Raw genomic sequence first — 5,668 nt, forward strand, 5'->3', positions numbered from 1 at the left:
AGTGAGAGTAAGCATTTGTTAGATGGTCGTTATTGCTGTTTGTAGTCTGATTGCATTGAATTGAAACATCATTTATTTAGATAGTTTTTGAAGGATCAAATTTTAAAATAATTTAGCATAGTGTTTGGCAAATCTGTTTTAATTTTATCATACATACAGTTTAAATGGAATGATAATTTTAAGCCATGCTATTACTTTGATGGTTGTCATTGCATTTCAATTCAATAAGGGTTTAAGGAAACTTCCAATCAGAGCATTTCTAGAAAACATTAGACTTCAGTCTCATAGCATAAAAACACTGCAATGGAAGTAAATTTATGTACATTAAATGTTAATATTGAGAGAATAAAAAGATCCTTCCACTAGTTTTACAAGTTTCTGTAAAAATGAGAAATTGTTCAACTACTTAAATTTATGAAGAAGGATCAAATTTAACTACCATAAACCTCCTGTTGAACTGCATCTTGATACACTTTCAATACTTTTTATTGATAAATTTATTGTATTTCTGTGTCTGTATTTGCAAGTGAAATTGACTATTCATGTATATATGTATGTATTTGCATTGCTTACAATAGAATCAAAGGACACTCTTCCACTGAGCTACATTCATAGCCTCTCTCTCTCTCTCTCTCTCTCTCTCTCTCTCTCTCTCTCTCTATCTATATATATACACATACATATATACTTTTTTTTTGAGACAGTGTCTCAGGCTGACCTCCAAATTACAATACTTCTGCCTTAGTCTACTGAGTTGCTGGGATTATAAACAGGTGCCATACGTGTAGCTTAAAATTGACTTTTGAAAAAGACCTGGGGTAAAAATGGGAGTTCATAAGCCACTTGAATCAATCTGTGAAATATGGTATATTAAGAACTATGTAATGTTTTGAACAACCAACAATAAAATTAAAAAAAAAGAAAAGAAAAGAAAAAGACCCTCTCTATCTTTTTTTTTTTTTTTTGGAGGGGGGTTACTAGGGATTGAACTCTTGACCACTGAGCCACATCCCAAGCCCAATTTTGTATTTTATTTAGATACAGGATCTCACTGAATTGCTTACCACCTCACTTTTGTTTGAAATCATGATCCTCCTACCTCAGCCTCCTAAATCTCTGGGATTACAGGTGTGTGCCACCACAACTGGCCTCCTGTATCTTATTTTGATTACACGATTATAATTGACTTCATGAGTTAAGCTTCTTATTTTACTTTTCTATCTTCTAAAAAAAATTTGTTTTTAAAAGTTAGGTAATATTCCCAAGTCATTGAATTGATGTCATCCTGCAGAATTTTCTGCTGTAATTTTTGTTTTAGTTGTCATTGATAAATCCCACATCTTTAGGTATCATTTCTTTACTGGAAATTTTTGGTTTTCTCTTATAGCAATGCTGGTATTTTTCCACTGATGCAAAATTACAACTATTTATTTACAACTTATTAACATAAAATTATTCAAGATAGTCTTTTCTTAGTTTGGTTTGTTAAATTAGTGATTTGGCCTTTTAATATTTAAATTGAATGTCCTTTTTCTTTCTTTATTATCCGTACCTGAAGTTTGCATTGGTATTTTCAAAGTTTGTGACATCACTAATTACCTCAAATCTTTATCCTCAACTTCAATGGTTTCTTTCCTTATCTCAATGTTTCCTTCTTATTTCTTTAGCTTTTACCATTGTTCTTTTGTCTAGCTCTTTGAGTTAACCAATTAATTAATTTCCTCAAAACTGTATAAACTTATAAATTTTCTTACAGATACTGTTTTAACAATATATCATGAAGTTCAACATGCAGTAATTGCAATGCCACTTTGATCTAAATAAGATTTATTTGATAAGTCTTTCCTGATTTTCTATGTATTTAAAGGGTTAAGTACTAATTCCTGAACATATTTAAAACATACTTTTTTTCTCCTTTTCTCTTACTGACTGCAGGACTGAAGCTAACTTTGACAGTAAGCTAGTCTTTCCATTCCAATATTTCAGTTCTAGCTGTACTCTAGAATGCAATGTCCAGAATCTTTGGACTCACAAAACCAAGTTTTACTACTTGGAGAATATCAAAAGCTTTAAGAAAAGTGACATGGCAAAATATATATATGATTTTCAAAATGTCTATGCTAGTTGTGATCAATATTTTGAGGTACTTTAATGAATTTGAAATTAACAGACTATATTGTTTTGCTAAGGAGAATAATATGATTTTCAGAGGATCAATAAGAAATCCATTAAAATCTATATTTTGCAAATATATTACATATCATATGTATGTGTCCATATTCATAAAGAGGAATAATATAAAAGGAGGAAAACCTTGAAGACATTTTTTTAGAAGGACTCTACCTAATTCTCTAACCTCTATCTGCTAAAATTCACAAGATCAAATTATTCTCCATGAGGTCTGGGTTTGTGGCTCAGTGGTACAGTGCTCACCTAGCACGTGTGAGGCCCTGGGTTCGATCCTCAGCACCACATAAAAATAAATAAAATAAAGGTATTGTGCCCAGCTAAAACTGAAAAAAAAATAATTAAAATAATTATTCTTCATATTTTCATCCTTTGAGAATCCATTTATTTTTTTCTTATGTAAGTAATACCATTGTATTGGAAAAAAATGGGGGGATTGTTTTGTTTTCCTGTATTTTTTAGAAGTATATGTGTTATTGGGATTCACTGTTAAACATTCATACCTCTACTTGATAAAACCATATAATTTGTTAATATCATTTCCCAGTATTTTCCATTTCCTTACCTTCCTTACCTCTCTTGGTCCCTTTCCTTTACTGATCTCCCTTTAATTTTCATAGATTCCCCCATACCTTGCTTTTTCTTTTTCTGCATAGCTTCTATCTATGAAAGAAAACACACAACCCTTGACAGAAATTTTTGAGTTTGGCTATTTCACTTAACATAATATTCTCAAGTTCCTTCCATTTTCCTGAAAATTGCATAGTTTCATTCTTCTTTATGGCTGAATAAAAGACTCAATTGTGTATATATACCACATTTTGTCTCTCCATTTTTCTATTGATGGGTACCTAGTCTGGTTCTATTGTTTGATTATTCTGAATCGGGCTGTTATAAAAATGGGCATGCATTTACTGCTATAATATGCTGACTTTCTTTCTTTGTAATAAATATCAAGTTATGACTTCTGGCATAGCTACATCATACAGTAGTTCCATTCTTAGACTTTTGAGGAATCGCCATAAAGATTTTTATAGTAATTGTACTAATTTACAGTTGTATCAAGAATGTAAAATTGTTACTTTTTCTCCACATCCTTTCCAGATTTTGTTATTGTCTGCACTCTTGATGGCTGTCATTCTCAACCGGAGTGAGATGTAATCTTAGTGTAGTTTTGATTTGCATTTTCTTAATTGCCAAAGTTTTTGAACATATATTTGTTGGCCATTTTGATTTTTCTTTTGAGAAGTGCTTGTTTCATTCATTTGCCCATTTATTAATTGGGTTCTTTAGGATTTAGTGGCAAGTTTTTGAGTTCTTTATATATTGTAAATATTAATTCTGTCAGAAAGAAGAGTAGATACCAAAGACTTTTTTTCCCATTTGTAGTTTCTCTCTTCACAATCTCAATTATTCCCTTTGCTGTTCAGAATGTTTTTAATTTGATGCCATATTATTCATTAATTCTTAATATTATTTCCTGAGCTTTGGGAGTCCTATTAAGGAAGACATTGCCTGAGTATTTACGGTGGAGTATTGACCCTAAATTTTCTTCCAGGAGCTATAAACTTTATGGTCTATTTTCTGGTAGTTAATCCATTTTGATTTGATTTTTGTAGGGTAAGATATAAGTATCTAGGCTTATTCATCTACATATGAATAACCAGTTTTCCCAGCATCATTTGTTAAAAGGGCTGTCTTTTTGCCAGCATATATTTTTAGCACATTTTTCAAGGATCAAATGACTGTATCTGAGTGGTTCTGCCTCTGTGTTTTGCTTTTTCATTTTTCTACATAGTTTTCTTCTATTCTGTTCCATTGGACTGCATACCAATACCATGCAAATTTAATTACTATAGCTCCATAGAAAAAGTGAAGCCAGGTATTACAATGGTCCCTCATTGCTTTTTTGGCTGAGGATCATTTTTTATGCCCATTCAAGGAATTTTAGAACTTTTTTTTTCCCTAGTTCTGTGAAGAATGTCATTGGTAGTTTCATGGGAACTGCATTGCTTTTGGTAATGTGATCATTTTAATAATGTTAATTATGTCTATTCCATGAACATAAGAGTTCCTTCTATCTTCTTATGTCTAATTCAATTTCTTTCTTTGGTGTTTTATAGCTTTCATTGTAGAGGTCTTTCTCCTCCTTGGTTAGATTTATTCCTAGATTTTTTTTACAGGCTTGTGTAAATTGCATTGTTTTCCTTATTTCATTCTCAAGAGCTTCATTATGATTATATAAGTAAGCTATTGATTTGTAACCTGTTACTTTGCTGAATTTTTTTATTAGCTCTAGCAAAATTCTGGTGGAGCTTTTTTGTATCTTCTAAGCATAGGATCAGATAATCTGCAAATAGTAATGATTCTAGCTCTCCCTTCCCTATTTTTGTCTCTTTTATTTCTTTTCTTGCCTAATTGCTCTGGCTAGAATTGCTAGTTATATATTGAATCAAATCTAATTCCAGAGTTTTAAATGTGTGTTTTAAGGTTTTCCTCATTCACTATTAGTTTGGGGTTTGTTATATAAAGCCTTTATTATTTAGGTAAATTCTTTGTATCCCTACTTTATTTAGTTTTTTTTTTTTATCATTAGTGAGTGCTGAATTTCGTCAAAAGGTTTCTCTGTATCTATTGAGATGAGTGATTTTTGTCCTTAATTATATTTATGTGATGAATTACATTTATTGATTTTCTTATCCATCCTTATTACCCTGGAATAAAAACCAACTTGGTTATATTGTATAATTTCCTTAATATATTGTTGTTTATAACTTTCTAATATTTTATTGAGGATTTTTGCTTCTGAGTACATCAGGGATATTGATCTGTACTTTTCTTAATGTGTCCTATAAAGTTTTGTAGTATAGTTCCTTTGTTGTTCTTTGTTGATGCTCAGTGTAGTTTGACCGTGTGTATTGTGTCAAAGATTGAGATCCAAGTTTCCCTGTAGGTCTCACAAAAGTGGAGTACTTCTTGTTGATCTGGAAATTGTGTTGTATACAGCAGAGTATGTTTGGTACAATTTTATGGTTGCTTTTTGTCACTTAAGAAATCTGTATATTTTAAAGAGTCATATGAGAACTCTAGATTAAGGCCCCTTGTAGATGTGGCAACCATGGTCTTTTCTAAATTCTGGTTTTGTTGTTGGAGTGGATGCCCATGAGTAGGACTTGAGGGTCCCCTAACTATTTCTACTTGGGGCCTGGACATTGGTTAGGGGTTACTGCCCCTTTAATATCATTAGTGTCACTAAAGTGTGAACATGACTAGTTTGTGTATGAGCAAGGTGACTGTCCCTTTCTGGGTTTTGGAGTAACTCAGCATCAGAATCTGTACCCTGTGATTTGCAGTGTCTCAGTTAATTCCTAGCACTTCACATAAAAAGGGAAAGCAAACAACAGCAAGAAAAGTAGTGAACAACATTCAGCATTAAAGTAAACACCTGGTGCCTACTACAACAACTACAAGACTAATTATC

Source organism: Spermophilus citellus (genome assembly GCF_964194105.1).
Source record: "Spermophilus citellus genome assembly, chromosome: 5".
Taxonomy (NCBI): domain Eukaryota; kingdom Metazoa; phylum Chordata; class Mammalia; order Rodentia; family Sciuridae; genus Spermophilus; species Spermophilus citellus.